The sequence below is a fragment of the Alexandromys fortis genome, unplaced genomic scaffold, assembly GCF_014885135.2.
Source record: "Alexandromys fortis isolate MF-2015 unplaced genomic scaffold, M_Fortis_MF-2015_v1.1 scaffold_32, whole genome shotgun sequence".
Taxonomy (NCBI): domain Eukaryota; kingdom Metazoa; phylum Chordata; class Mammalia; order Rodentia; family Cricetidae; genus Alexandromys; species Alexandromys fortis.
The window spans coordinates 14,263,150-14,279,913 of record NW_026067938.1 but is presented as its reverse complement, the minus strand read 5'-3'; the positions used below and the strand labels follow the sequence as shown (position 1 = coordinate 14,279,913).

General features: G+C 39.6%; 1 protein-coding gene across 1 annotated transcript in view; it reads right to left on the bottom strand.

Moving 5' to 3' along the window:
• Positions 1-13,763, bottom strand: part of Dlc1 (DLC1 Rho GTPase activating protein) — a 345,287-nt gene extending 331,524 nt beyond the window's left edge. The window contains exon 1 of the mRNA XM_050147371.1: positions 13,435-13,763. The gene's annotated coding sequence lies outside the window, so the exon portion shown is untranslated. The remainder of the gene's footprint in view (positions 1-13,434) is intronic.
• Between the last annotated feature and the right edge of the window lie 3,001 nt (positions 13,764-16,764).

The window sequence follows — 16,764 nt, the reverse complement described above, 5'->3', positions numbered from 1 at the left end:
AAGATGTCTCTCCTCGGAGTGTAACAGAGAAACAGACGAATACAGTTTAGTTCATATCAGCTCACAATTCATGAATAAGAAAGCATGATACATTCTATTATATTCCATTATAAGGTTTTAAGATACATCTATCCATACATTCTTTTTCTGCCATAATTAATATCATGGAAGTATTGTTGAAGCATAAAAGATATATGAGTGTTCAAAGCAATAGACCTAGGGCATTAGCCAAAATTTTAAATCAGGTCATGGTTCCAAGGGCCAGGCTCACATAACCAATGGAGTTCATTGTCGCCACAGAATTGTCATATTTTACTCTTCATCATCATCTGCTCTCATGTTTTTCCTATGAATGAACTCTAACCCTCCCATGAAGCAACTCAAGTGAACCAGAAGCATCATTAGACAATGAGGTCCAGTCTTCAGATACTCAAGTCTCATCCTCTGTCTTTGTAAAGATGTTATTACATTTTCGATTTGGACCATGCAGATTTAAGCCAACAACAAAATCCCATGTAAGATAAGATCAGAACGTAAGCACTTCCCAGGTCTGAATCCTCTGCCTTGAATTATTTAAACTAGTTAAAGGAAACAAGTTGTATCCATGTTAAAATCAGTCTTCTAAAGGTGATAACTCAACTGTCAGTCTACAGTGAAAACAAATTACTAGACTGTGAAGGAAAAATCCCATTGAAAAAGCAGTTTTTAGTTTCTGCTCTGCAAAGGAGCTGCCAGCATATAATGTTGCCCTTAGTCATAAACCAGATTAACTGCTGAGTTGGCTTCAATCCCATCTTTTGAAAAGGACTCTGACTCCCCACCAAAAATTCAAGTTATTCTAACGAAGCACACGCTAGAAAGGTAAATAGTCACACCCCATAAAGACGGGTGGAATTAAGATGTGCCAGCATTTTGGTACCCTGGGAGGGACCCAATATCCTTCTGGATGGTTTTTGGTTCCTTCCGAGGTCTGTGGCCATCTTTGAAAATGGCCATCATTCACATTTTCCATGTTGGCATTCACCTTGCACCGAAAAAGAAAAATATAAAGCCTCCGAATTCCATGCATAGGTCATTATAGTGTGGGAGGCTACGGAAAGTGGAAAAAACGCTCAGAGGCAGGCCAGAAGGTTTCTGCTTTCATGGGCAAGTTTGGGTTGTAATAGGGTGGTTCTGTTTCCGATGCTTTCTTTTCTTTATTTTTATCCAGTGCAGAAGGAACAGGGTAACTTAAGGAATGCCAAGTGGTGTTACTGTGTCATTCCTCAGCCCCATTTATGTTTAGGTTGAGCCTGAATTCTGGTTTCATTTCTTTTACTGAGGAGAAATGCAGTTCTTTGAGTGCCTCAGAAACTTTAAGCTGAATCTGAAAAGTCAATACACAGTATTTTTTTTCTTCTAAGAGCTTACGATAGTTTTATCTCATTTTATTCATCCAAGGCGAGTATGAAAGCCCTTCTGTCATATCGAGGGTTGGTAGATCAACAAATTCGAACAGCTCACAGAGATTATAAATTAGTTAGGGTCAATATAGTGCTAACTCTAGCCTTATGTCTAATCTAGGCTTTCAAAATATTTTAAAATCATTTTTATGACCCTGTGCTGTCCACTTTTAAGGACAAAATATTTCCTACTTATATTATGAACATCACCATTATGTTCTCAACCCTATCCCACAGTCTATGGTCTGATAGGCTTCAAACCATTTCATTTCTATCGTATTTCCTATGCACACTTCTTACTTAAATCCAGATTTTTTTTAATTTCATAGTTAAGACCTTCCACTTGAGCCCAGAGAAATCATTAATAAATAGAAGGAAGCATTGAGTTATTGGCACTGTATCTGAGCGTAGCAACCTAGTTTTCTAAATTATCTGAACTGACTCAAATCCATGCTGTAAGATGTGTTCTTTCTAAAAAGCCCAACTTTCCCTAAGGGAGTCTATATCAAGTTGCTTCATTTAAAATTATCTTTTAACCTAGGGACCACTATTCTATATATTTCTGTTATATTTCTTTCCTAATCCTTTTCATGCAGTTTTATTTAAAATGAGCTCAGCTGCTGAGGATTTGGAAGGAGGGCCTGGAAAAGTGTAGGTCATTCTAGGGTGTTGATTTTATGAAGTGAATTTCCATGGGGATTTTTACTTCTGAAATGCTTGTGTTCAAGCACCGCTGTGTCCATGTTCCTAGAGGATCTACACACTTCTTTCATGCATATATCCTAGAAAATCCTAGTGAGGTGTTCAAAGTCACTTTTTTGTGGGACTATTGCATACCATGTGTAGACAGGAAGTAATTTCAAACTTACTGTTTGGGTAATTTTGTACAACTCCTTAACATAAACATCTCATATATGTTACAGTTAAACACTATTTAACATTATAGTATCTAAAAATGAGAAGTGGATACATTCGAGTTTGTGAATCCCTGACCAATTTGCCATGTTAAATGATCACACCATAGTTTACATTTAATTCTGAAACACACACACACACACACAGAGTTCATAATTTACTCTTCTAATTAGAAGAGACTTCATTGATTATTGTCATTTCCACATAACGAAAGAGGAAGGAGAAAGAAAAGGATGATGATGATGAGAAGGACGAGGAGGAGGAGGGGGTGGAGAAAGGGGAAGAAGACAAAAGTAAAGCCCCTGAGGCTACAACAGTGTGTAGTAGTATCCAGTGAAGAGTTGTACTCTCTCCACGGATAAGAGTAATCCACTAAGAGCAAATGGTTAAATCTTCATTTAATATTTAAAGAATGGCAGACATTGTGATGACTTTAGAGCATAGAAATGCAAATATTATAGTCTCCGGTGGAACCTTATAATCTTATAGAATATACTCATATAAACAAGGATTGTCGCATCATTGATGGATATGACTATTATGAAACCTTCACATCTGTCGGGAGCATCATTCCCTTGCTGCCCTTTCCTCCCATCTCTTCTTTAAAGGAAGTGATGCGCTAGATAAATCCTCACAGAACAAAATCTTCCTTGGTTCATTTTCTGCCCCTACAACAGCTAAGGTAAGCTTGGTAGAATTTCCTACTTGATGAAAGAAACCTTTCTTCTGCTTCTAGAGACTTACTGTTCTAGGATACCCTATGGTAAAGACAACAGATGCAGTGACAAGTGCTAGAAAATTATTTGAACTTTAAAATTCATTGAAAACTATTTTAATCTCAAAAATCACAGAAAAGTGACCATTTCTCAGGAGCACTTCATAAAATTTAAAAGGGATCTTTTCTTCAAAGAAAAACATGAGCAAAGTAGATCATATGTATATGTGAATGGTTCAGAATAAAGTCCATTATTCTGTATGTTATTTTTAAGATTTCTCTTTTTTAAATTTTTAAGTGTTTGTGTCCATGTTCCTAGAGGATCACACACACACACACACACACACACACACACACACACACACACACGTGTGTGTGTGTTTGACCGCACCTGATGTGGATGCTTAGAATCAAAGTGGGAAACTCGGAGAGAGATCTATACCTACTTTTTAACTACTGAACAACACCCCCTTCTCTTTAGGTCCTAACTTTAAAAAAAAAATCAGACAACCTCCCAGGAGTAATGATGATGTTTTTAGAGCAAAGAGAATCATGTATTGTACAGCAGAACAAAAGAAAAAAATTGGAATATATTGAGAAGCATCACTGCAAAATTTTAGAACATAGGCTACATAAAGAAAATGCCCTTAATGCTTTTAGAGAAGTAGATTATATTTGAGGAATTCTGAATGAAGATGGTGCTAGATTTCTCAGAATCAACACTGGAAATAAGATGGCAAACAAAGATTCCTTTAAAATTTTGGGTAGGAATTTGTTTCTGCTTTAAAATATATTTTTAGAAGTGACTAGAGAGACAGACAGACAAGGCAACAAGAAAGCCAAGAATTCAGTGTAAATGTCTGCATAACAGAATTTTTATGATGGAAATTCACCAAGTGTGTTTTTGTACAAGATGTGTCTAAGAGAAACATCTTCAAAAGAAAATGCACACGTGTACACTGAGACGTGCTGTACAATGATGAGACACGATTTGGGTGGGAAATAATTGATAGCAAGGATTACAGAGAACATTGGAGGAATCAGTTATCTACTCTAGGAGAAACAGTTTTATCAGAAAGGAAATATAATCTGTATAATGCTTACATAGTGGGAATAGCACAAAAATATCAATACTGACTCAAAAACTAAATAAAGTGGGAAATAACCATCTTTAAAGCATGGAGTCTTGTGAGGGGTGATGTTAGAGATTTTGAGGAAATTGAGGGAAGTCTTTATTTTCTGTAGTAAATACTGAGATACTTTCTAAAATGGAAAAATGCATTATGTTATAAATTTTTATTACTGTTTAGAAATGTGGATGCAAATATCAGAAGAGATAAACAATATAAACTTAGAATATGATTTTGTTTACTTGATATAGAAAAAGATCTGTGATTGCAGAAGCTTCCTAAAATGTATACATGTACAAGTATAAAAAGAGTCTGAAGTGGTGTTACCTATGACGGGAGACGGGATGGAAAATATCCTTACTAGATAACACAGGATAACAAATAAAAAGCTCAGTGGTAGGAATGCTATCTTTTTTTGGATTTGTTGGCTGGTGGGATCTCATAGATCTCCAGATACTACAATGATTGCTATTGCTTTTGGTTACCCTCCAGATTTTGAAGGTAAGACTACATCAACTAGTTAGTTCTATGGAAAAACCACCATATAACTGGAATCATAGGACATGAAGAAGTCAAGCTGTTTTTGACATGGAGTCTTCATTCCTTTTGTCTAGCTTTGATAGTGCTAAAAGGAGTTATATGTTTGACTACAAAAGAAAACTCCTCAGCAGTCTTACCCGACTGTGAGTACTGTCCTGGCAAGACATGCAACAGTGGCTTGAATGCCATGGGAGCAACCAACCACTTTCTGATTGGATTTCAGTCCTACTCTGCAAGGTGAAACCCACACCTTGATGTGCTCCTGGGGCCAAGAACCTGTGCCTCAGTAGATCATGGGCCTAGGGGAGAACCTAATTCTATTATTCTGCAAAATGGACATAGTATTCAACTGATGACTTATCACTGTTCTAAAAGACTCTCAGCACTAATCAGAGAAGTATTTTTTTTTTTTTTAACACTAGATTGTCATTAAGACAGCAAACACCAATTGGTCTTGCTTCATAGAATGAAAGACTGAAGACCGGGGAGTGTTCGGCTCCAAACGGGACACCTATATCATATTCTTTCCTGATAAGTCTCAAAGGTCATCAGAGAAGGAGAGGTTGAATGACTGCAAGAACCGGAAGTGGTAGACAACTAAACGGAAGCAGTGTTTTCCAGACTCGACAGGGAAGTTGTACATATGAATCTGTAACAGCTATGACAGCCTGCATACCTGTGCATGCTTAAGCCAGACACGACTGCAGCATGGAGGTTGGAGGTGACACGGTAGTCACCTTTGTCAACAGTCTGTTTGCAAATTAGAAATGCAAGTAGACAACTGTTTAGACCCAGACAGAATTGCACATTAAATCAGGCCTCCAGGTGCACACCCATTAATATTAAAGTTAAGTCTTCATCACAGAGAACTAGAGTGGAGAACGGTTTATTTTTCTCGAAAAAAAGTATCAAAGCAGGAATTATCCAGACTGTGATTTTTGTCACATCTCCCCGCTGAGAACATGAAGTGAAATGCCTTTTAGGACCAAACTGAAAGAATTTAGGCAAAGCGCTTACGTTCAGAGAAAACTAATAGCAGACATGATTTTTTTTAATCCTTCGTGTGAGTGCACAAACAACAAAAGTAACAACTTTTCGAAGCAGAATTTCTAGGAGTCTCACAAGGTAGCGAGCTTCCAGTAAAGGAATTAGTGTTTTCTTTCTAGACAGTCACATTACTGAATCCGATGTTAGGGAAAGGCAGAGCTGGATTGTAGAAGAGATGACATTTCAATACAGAGTGCAAACCACGATGCTGTGAGGATGTCCTGACTTTAGCAGCAGTTTACATCCTGATCTCTCACAGAACCATTTCCTATGCATTTTCACATAATTCTTATTTTAAAATTTCTTTAATCAGAATAGAATTACATCGATTTCCACTCCATTTTCTTCCTTCTAACTCCTCGCTCAACTCCTTCCCATGTCTCACTGACTCTCAAGTTGAAAGCCTCATTCATTTGATTATATTTATTACATATGTATGCATACACAAATATATAAATATGGCCTGCTGAGTCTATATTTCTTGTTTGCGCACACATAATCTTAAGCCCGATCAATCAGCATTGGACAAGCTATAAGGAGATTCATGCCCTGGAGAGTTTAACTCTCCATTCCCACTGTCATATGATCACAGAATTCCCTCAAAGGGACATGGAGTAAGAGCAACAGATCATGTGGCACCTAGGCCCACACACAGATCTACACCATAGCTCCTGCATCTGTGGCTCAGGGAACAATACTGAAGAGGGACTGGAAAGATCGTAAGACTCAGAACACCAGGAAGTCTGCTGTGAAATGCGCTCTCCTATAAATGGTGGCAGAAACAAGATTGGAACAACAGTAAGATCACTGGCTATGAAACCAAGAAGGAGGAAAATGTCATGGGGTCACACCCATGACAAAGAACTGCAGGCAACTACTGTCCCATACCTTAACACAGAGGGTGTTCATTATGCCTCATTCACCATTACTGAGAAACAAACATTTGCTAAGACTCTTTATTGATAAATTGCTCCATAAAGCTAAAAATACTATATATGAAATGGCTTTCATGTCCCCATGTCTGGAGTTCTTCAAAAACATAGCTTTACTAAGTTATAAAATAAGCCACCTACGATAGGAGATTAAATCGCCCATCACCGTTTCCAAGAGATGCATCATCATAGCTGTTAATTTGGGGTTTCGGAAGGAAAATGAAGCAGCCCTGCAATGGTAACTTATTTAATGCATGCCTTGGTGCTTCTCCTAGTTTTGGGAAGCCCTTTTGCATCCTTTGCTCTCAAAATAGACATACCCCAGGAACTAGGGAACTTTCAAAATTAACCCTTTCAATCGGCTAGAAGTCCACGCATCGGAAAAGAACAGGGTTTTGCGACATGGCAAGCTATTATTTTTGAAATGCCCTGTGTTTACCTTCAGGCTCCCGGGCAGGGTCTAATTTCCTTGCAGGGAGGAGTCGAGACCTGGCAACCTTTGCCTCAAACCCACTTTAGAGCTCAGGGTGGCCAGTTTTGCGGACTCTCCTAACATTGTTTTGTAAGCATCGCACACGTAACTTGAGGAAATCTTGGAACATTTCGTGTTATTTTCCATGCTACCATGAAGACAGCTCTGGGAGCACGTAGCTTCCAAGAGATCTCAGAATTAATAGCCACGAGGGACAGTATGCCTCATGGAAGCAGTACTTGCTGGACACCTGCATTTTGGCAGCGTTCCCATGCGTTTTTATTCCTATGTAAATATTTAGAAGCACACTGTGCCTTAGTTGAGTTTTGAAAATGAACTTATTAGTGGATGGTAACTTGACACAGGTCCTCTCTTCTAGAACAGTGGTTTTCAACCTGTGGGTTAAAGGGTTGCATATCAGATATCCTGCATATCAGATATTTTACATTATGATTCATAACAGTAACACAATTACAGCTATAAAATAGCAATGAAATAATTTTATGGTTGGGGAGGTCACCACAGCATGATGGACTGTATTAAAGGGTCGCAGTGTTAGGAAGGTTGAAGACGGCTGTTTTTACAATGTCTCTTATCTGTGTCTTTCCTCTGAAATTTTTTCAATCTTTGTAACAGGGAAGAATTCAGAGTTAATCTTCGTGATGGAAATTTGCCCCTCCCCACCCTTGACTTGTATACAGGAGTGACGTGTGGCTTTGCCTCTTTATAAAAAAAGATATTTCTGTCCAACAAGGGACATGGGCTACAATGCTTTATCATCATCATAGTGCTATGTGGCTTTGCTTCAAGTGGCCACTTTTATTTTTAGCTTGGTTATCATTTCTAGGAACTCTCTTGCAGTAGAAATAGCCAGCACTCCATGTAAATAAGAGACACTGTGCACGCAACACCATTGACACAGGTGCTTAGTTAGCCAGGTGACAGCGGGAAACCCAACCTTCAGCCGTTCATTAGGCACACCCTTCACTGAAAACAAGAAGAAATTCATGGTGATTAATCCCCTCCTGTCAGCTCAGTATCTTGTCAGGTGCCAGCACTTTTGTCTATTATGTGTAATATGTATAATTTCATTTTAGTTATCTGTCTATGAATACACATTTGAGCCAATTTTTTTTTGCCAATGGATGGTTTTCTACATATTGATGAGATAGTACAGTCATTAGGAACTTTTGGTGATAAGGATTATAGTAATTATAAAAAAAGGTTCCATTTGTCAGACACATAAAATGGACCAGGTACTCCACTTCTTGTGTTATTTTTGTAATAATACAAACACCCTATCAAAATTTGTCATTGCTCAATTTTATAAAGAGAAACACTGAGAGATCTAAGCATCTAGCTAAATGTTAAATAGCATTTCGGTAGGTAGATCTCTCTCTCTCTCTCTCTCTCTCTCTCTCTCTCTCTCTCTCTCTCTCTCTGTGTGTGTGTGTGTACACGTATGTCTAGACAAGGCATCTGTTAAAGCATATTTCCCCCTGGAGATTTCAGTTGTTTCCTAAAACATTTGAATCTTATTAATGAGAAACAACAAATTAATATAACATGATTTAAAAAGAATAAACAGAGCACTCAATCAAAGACACACTTCAGGCACTCACTAGATGCAGAATGATGCTGACAGGGGGGGGGGGGAGAGGAGGATTCCTGCTGCTGCAGAACCATAGCTGACTATGAAGTGGAATTACTTATGGCCAGCTCATGTTTCTTCAGTATGGATGTTTTAGATCAACGTGTGAATCTTGGTGATTCAAATCAAGGAGCATTGAGTAGCAGAGCTGGGATCAGAGTCAGTGTTCTGAATCCTTTCTGATTCTGCCAGTATCCTGCCCTGTGTAGACTGGAGAAGCTACTAGCTCCCCTCCTGCTGGCCTCATATACGCTTTCATTTCAAACTATTTCTGGAAGCTTGTGCTTCTTCTTCTTAATGAATTGTAATGTCATTTCATAAGAGTGTTGTTAACCTCTGGCCTCAGCTTCTGATGGCTTCTGCCAACCACTTATTTTTTTTCTTCCCTTTTAACAAGTATTACCCTGTCGTTTCAGGTTGCCCAGGGAATAGAGTACAAGTCCAACTCTCACACATTAACATTCTGCAACCCTGTTTTTTCCTTCTTTCTCCCTTGTTTCCAATTCACTCCCCAATTTACGGATAAACAGGTATCGGCAATTCTTAATGTGCTAGAGGTATTTTTAGTTGCTGAGAAGGAATCAAACTTTTTCAACTTGCTCTCTCATCTTCCTCCTTGTTGCCACTTTCATTAATAATTCCTGTTTCTCCTTGATTTACCTGGATTGCGTTGCTAAAACACTTTGAGATACTATAGAATAGTTTGTAATATTCTATGTCCTTTCGAATCACTCATTCTCATCTAATGGGAAAGTTCTTGTAATAATTTCTGTATTGTTTTATAGTTAAAATTATGCCCTTGTATTTGCTTCCCTACCAATTCTTTCCAAGGTCATGTCTATAAGTACCTTATAATCTATTGAATGAGCCCAATTTCCTTCAAGCCAGATTTCAATGTCTATAGTTTTCCTACATTTTGTAAAATTCTTTGAAAACTAAGTCCCTGTGCCTCTCAAAACTCCTAGACTGATAGGCGGTTTAATGCCAGAGAAGATCTATAATAGTAAATTCTGTAACACCTCAAAGCTGACCAAGAGGGATATTTCTCCATCGGCTTGTTTAGCATAAAAATTTTGCTTCAAGGAATTAATCCCACGTATAGCTGCTGATATTCTGTTTTATTCTTGTTTAGCTTTTACCCATAATCATAAACTTAACTCTACAATCCACCTAGACTTGGAGGGGAATGAGGAAAATATGGAACCCGAACAACTTTAGTGTGAACTGAAATTATAGGGTATTGTGAGCAGATGGACTATGGAGGCGGCACTCTCTTGAGCTACAGAAGGCAAGGTCTGATGGGTAAAGATGCCTGCAAGCCAAAAGAATTAGAGTTGTCCACAGTCAGAAATGGTGATCTTTATGCTAAAAACAAAATCCTATGAGTCAACCACGGGCTATTTATTACTCAAAACTTCCTATATTAAAATAATTGTAAAGAGTTTTCTCAACACATTTTTTTCACTTTCCCAGAAGAAATCAATAAAAAGCAGAAGACATCTTATTAATGACCCATTTCGGACCAATTTTCACTCCATGAATCCACTTATCAGTAAGTAAGTTAAGCGTAGCCGAGGACCTGGCAGGAAGGTGCATGGTATGGAAAGGTTTGCAAAGTCTAAGGAAGACTTCTTTCTATAAATGAGAGTGTCCTTCAGAACACAGAGAGAAGCACTGTTCTCTGTTTGTTAGACTCTGGTGATGCTGCAGTAAGGCACCCAGGTTATTATCATGCACTGGGATGGCCATGGCAGAGAGTTTTGTAGCATTGTAGGTGTTAACATCAGGAAAACTCCAACCCCAAAGCAAACAGCCCCATGACATATATTCTAAGGCAGTGGTTCTCCACCTGTGGGTCACAACACTTTTGGGGCTTCGAACCGCCTTTTCACAGGGATTGCCTATCAGATATCCAGTATACCACATCTTTCGATTGAACACGAATATTTAACATATTTGCATTACGATTATGACAGTAGCGGAAGTACAGCTATGAAGTAGCAACGGAATAGTTTGACGGTAGGAGGTCAGCACAAATTGAGGAACTGTGTTAAAGGATCACAGCATTAAGAAGGTTCAGAACTATGAAGGAAAGGACACGCATTAGAAACAGAACATTTCAGGGCAGAGCTTTTCTGAGAAGCACACTGCGGCAGCACATATACGTTGTCAGGAAGGATGATGCGTGATGCAGAGGAACTAGCCAACACTCTCACTTGGTGCTGCACTGCCCAGCCTTCACACAGTGTAAAAGGGCTGTATAGTATATGACTAGAGCAGTGGTTCTCATCATGTGTGTCACCACCCCTCTGGGGCACACATTAGATATTTACATTCCAACGTCTAATAGTAGCAAAATGCCAGTTGTGAAGGGGCGACAAAAATAGCTTCATGGTTGGCGGTTACCACAGCATTAAGACGTGTAATAAAGGGTTGCAGCATTAGGGAGGATGAGGATACTGTACTAAAGGATTGGGTTGAAGCCTCGGAGTACATGTAGGGAAGAAAGGTTGAAAACAAACTGTAGGCTACACATTTACGTTTTCTGATGGACATATAGACTATTGGCACTCAGAATTGGAAACAGGCCATGGCAATATTTAACTGAGATGGTAGAAAGATTCATGAGAGTCCTGAGACAATTATAAGGGAGGAAGGGCTGTAAAATTACTTCTGATAGTCAGTGGTGGGGATAAACTTTTTATTACGCTCTTTGAATGTAAGAATATAAAACGAGCAAGTTCCTCATTAGGACATTTTCTTGAAAGAAACACTGGTCTCAAACGAGCATCATCAGAGCATATGATTGACTTGTTTAGCCTAAGACTAAGGTTTAACAAAGTAATCATAAAGCAAGTGACTACTTTAAAGTCTGAGATGAAAGCATAATGGACCCTTTTAAGAAATCTTAGCCATTGAGAAAGTGGTATTAATTAACGAATTTGTTCTTTTATTTAAAGAATCTCAATTTCCTTTCTGAAAAGGGGCCTCCGATTTGATGGACAAGCTCATGCTTTACTGTGCACAGTTACTATTTGAGAGCAAAGGATGTGGTGTAAAGACCATAATACATGAGGCAGGAGATTGCAGTTCCCCTCCCTGGCATCTACTAGCCTACTGCAGTGGAACTTTGCACAGGACATTTCTGAATATTATTCTTCAGCTTTCTTGTTGGCAATTTCTGACAACATCAGAGACAGTGATTTAATGCCCTCTCTTGCCCTGTCATTCTCCTCTGTTATCTTATTACATAATTTAGATATGCCATAATTCATTTCTTCTTGTTGGGGCTGGGAATTGAACCCGGGGTAAACCACTGCTCTACCACAGATCTATACTCTGAAAGCCCCAGAATTTCACTTTCCACATTTTAAAATGTTGTTTTTCTCATATTTTTAAAAGCCTTAATTAAGCTTAAACTGTTAGTGACCACATCAAAGCATAAACAGAGATCATCCTAGCCTAGAAATGAAAAAAATTAGAGCTAACACCACAAATGATCATCTTGTACTTTGTCCAAGTTTATGATTAGAACAATAATTGATTTCTTCTGATCCAACTGTCAAAACTGTGACCCATCTTTCCCTTGGTCCATTTTGTGTCTGTTTCAGAGATTTGGAGATAGGCATGGATGTTTGTTATCTTCACATGCTGATGTTTCTTACAAGCTTTAAAAATAATTTCCTTCCAAATATTCAGAAATATAGCCTCATATTTATTATCATAACTCTAAGCTATTCCAATCCTTGTTACATTTATTTATTTACTCGTAGTTCCCACATTGAACCTTTAAGACAGTTTAGAAGATTGAAGTGCGGAGATAATGATTTCAGGATGACATGACGGATGAATGTATGGTCAGTAACGCATCCACATGACTGACGCGAGCACACCGCCATTCAGATGGCTTTAGTTGCAGAGAGAGTACTCATACAACAGAAGATCCGGGCAGTGAATTCAAGTTTGATGTAAGCAAAACCCAGTTTTGACATTTAAATTCCAAAACTGAAGTTAAATATGCAAAGACGTAAATAACACGTAAACTTGCATGCCTTTCCTTCTCTTAAAAAACAATCTAAGGTGTACGTTAGTAATTGGACAAGCAATTGAAACTAATTGGGAGCAATAATTAAAGAATTTGATCTTCACGGTGATCAAGAAGATGCAGAATATTCTTTGGAGGGGCATTATTAAGCAAACAAAGTACTGTCACGTTAGGTACTCTTTCTGTTGGGAAAACAGAGAGGAGGGCGGATTCCCTAAAGTTTCACACTTTGATGTGAGAAGACTCATTCCTCAAGCTATGCTACTTATCGGCAGCGCAGAATATTGTAGCTGGGTTGGTCACTAAGTTAAGAATAAAAAGAAATCAAAATAAAACCTTTCTATATGGGGAAGGAGACTCAAACCGTGTGGAGCATATTTTAGAAATGACATTTTGCTAAAAGGATTTGACTCGCAGCTTTCTCCTGACTAAACATTTTCCCCTTTCCCCTTCTGCTTCCAGAGCTCCCTGAAAGCAGTCCACAGCTGGCTGAAGATGCCAGGGTTTCCCGCTCCGGCTCCTAGATGACAGTCTCAGCTTCTTACCTGGACCAGGAGTTACGGTGCCGCCAAGGTACGACGCTGTTCCAGCCAGGGTAGGAGAGGAGTCCGTCCCGTTAACGTCCCCAGAATCTAAATTCACATTTCGTGGCTGAGGTCACAGCTCTATTCTGAGCAGTTCTCCTTACGCAGTGTGTGATTCTAACAAAAACACCCTCTGCAGCTGGAGCGAGCCTCAGCTCAAGCCGGATCCTGTCAAGGCGTTCCTGGTGACTTCTGTCTTCTAAATGCAGACTGATGTTTTGCGAGAGGGGCCTCCACAACCAGGCCCAGATTGCCTGCAAAGTATTTCCTGCCTCTGAGAAGTTTGCATGTGAGAAAGTCTGCACGAAGCTGAGGGGAGGGGCAGAGCAGAGCTGCCTGGGCGTTGAAGCTCTGATTTTACACAGAGCCAAGAGAGTTTGTCAAAGCTCTTGAGATGATTAGCTAGCGTCAGAAAGTCCTAGAGTCCTTCCTATCCCACAGGGCTCATGGCAAACAAGGAAGAAAGAAAACTCAGCTCTCCCATCCACAGCTTTCCCACTGTGTTAAATGAGGATCAGAACCCTTCTGTTAATTCTCATTTCAAACGTTTTTTTTTTTCTTTAAGACAGATGTATTCGGAGCTTTTTAATACCGTACTTCTTCTGAAGTTTAGAACCTTTAAAAATTACTTAAATTTTACATCTTGGCCTTGAGAAAAATCTGTAAGTAAAAATTCTGAGAACCTGGGAGGGTAGAGCGTTTTCTTCTCCTCTTCCATCCCCAGAAATCTTCGCAGAACGCAGTGGTTTGTGTTTCAGCACATGGAGCCTTACCTACTACCGTCAGGATCCTCCAGCTACAGACAGCCACGGCTGGAAAGGCAGGAGGCAGACTCCATCTTGATCTTGTTAGAGAGCTGGGCTGACATTAAACACTTGCGGTGCTTCCTCCTGCATGGCCGAGCCCCTCAATCACATCCCCTAAGTGGCTAGCGGGGTGTGCATCCTTCCCCAGACACACAGTTTGTGAACTCTCATCTGTTTATCTTTTCTGCTTTTGTGCCTCCACTGAATGACTTCCTCCTCGCTGCTCCACGCTGGGAGCTTGGGCTACCATTTGGTTTTGATTAAAACCAGACAGCCCAACTCTGGAGAATTTAGGGAATAAGCTAATGGAAACTGCGAGTATGGCTTTAATTAGTGCATCAATTAATAATAGATGTTAGCTCGTCTTATAATAAGATGTCACAAGCGCAGATCTCAAATCATTTCTGGAAAGAATTCAGACCGGGTTTCTTCCTTTTATGATCCAGAATTCTCCCTTAGGGAAAGTGCAAGGGAGGAAAGGACTGTGGCCTTGGGACGTGTAGGTTGTGGCCAGGCCAGTGGGACAGTTTCCTTGTTTACATCAGAGGAACAGGAAATAGCACCTCTCCATTTATCTTGTTCAGTTGAAATTGCTCCCTAATATTTCCCTTTCGCGTTAGTTACATTCAAAGGGTCCATTCTATACCTCTTGGTGACTTAACCAGTTTTTTTTTTTTCTCCCACTGATTAGTGATTAGATGAATCCAATTATTAAGTCTATGGGAGAGTTGTAGATTTTTAGCTTGTCAGTCATGGGATATGGGAGACTAATTCCAATATCCAAGTAAGAAGTAAGTATAACTTCACATAATGAGATGTAAGAAATATTAAGCCGGAATGTCCCAACATCTGTCCTGCTCTCTGAAATTTAAGTGAGTTTTCACTGTTCACCTGTATTCTCGGGTGGTCTTAAGTTTTACAAATTCATGGAGCTCCTCCAATATCATAATGGCCATCTTCTATTTCTCTCTGAAAACACTATGGAGGTGATAATTCGATGAAGTATGATGCCATAGTCACTGCGTCTTTCTTTCCAGGATAACTGAAATATCTCAAAAATAAAGGAAAACGTGATTTGGAGAAGAGTTGAACAAGAAAGACTTGAGCCATGCACAAACTGGAAAACAAGGCATGTTCTAATATAAATAAACTGGCAAGACTCGCTATGGCGGCAAAGGTCTGGAATCCTAATGCGTGGGAGACAAATCAGGAGTCTAGGGTCAGCTTGTTCTACATAGAAAGGCCATGCCAACAAGAAAGAAAGGTGCTCAGTCACTGAAGGGCTTACCACAATGAATGATCTCGGAACCAGAGGGTAATATCTGGAACTTACCTAAAAATATTTGGGTATGGAGAGATACTCATGTAACTTCAGTATAGGTGAGGCAGCGACTGCGGAATTCCTGCAGCTCACTGGTTAGCCCTACTTAGTGAGTTCAAGTCCCACCAGAGAGTTTGATTACAAAAAAAAAAAAAAAAAGAAAGAAACCTGGAAATAGACCAATGACACAAAGGTTTTCCTAGAACATGCACACACATAAACACACATTTTCATGCACCCACACACACCTGTATAATACATACATACACACACACCTGCATACACACACACACACACACAAAATAAAGCTAAAAGGAAATGATGAACCCACCCTAGATATTTATTCCCTACCCAAAATGTTGCCAGAGAGACTTAAAATTGTACATGAGAAGTATGCTAGTTAAAAAATTTGGATTGTTTTGATTATTTAAATTAAATCTTCAATTGTGCACAGACAGAAGTCCACTCATATATTCTCCTGCCACTCGTCCCGTGTTTTTCTAATACTAAGGATTGAATTGAGCCCCGCCCACTAGACAGGAGCTATAGTCCCAGTCTGTCATTCATTCATTATTTAAATCCTTCCACTGTATGCTCTTCCCTATAGTCTTTGTCCTTTTATTTTGTATATAAAGTACTAGGAAATCATTTTCTTCCAGGCGTGTGATGGAAAGTGGCCAAGCCTACACTGCAGCCCAGTTCCTCTCTGTCCTCTGCTTTTCTTTATCTGCATGAACTGCCCCCCTCGATGTCCACTAATCATTGTGTGAGCCTGGGAAGACTCCTTAAATGTTCTGTGTTTCAGCTCTCCCTTAAAAATAGCCAGATTCTACGCAACTCACCAATTGGAGAACAGGATATAGCTTACGTGTGCCTGTGTCTGTGTGCTTGTATTTGCTTCTTGAAGGAACATCGCAGAGCAGAGTGGAGTGCGAACGGACAGGACGGCTGTCTTCTCCTGTCTCTGTCTCTGCCCCCACTATGCTATGCATTGGTTGCTCAGGGCCTCAAGAGCACTCCATCTGTGCTTCTTAGCCAGCCTCCTCATGAATGCCATCATCTCAGGGATGCCATCCCCTGGGTTCCTGTGAACATGAGCATACCACTCATCCCTGCTCAAATGCATCCGTGGGATGCCCTTTCCACTCTCCTCAGTAAGTTTCT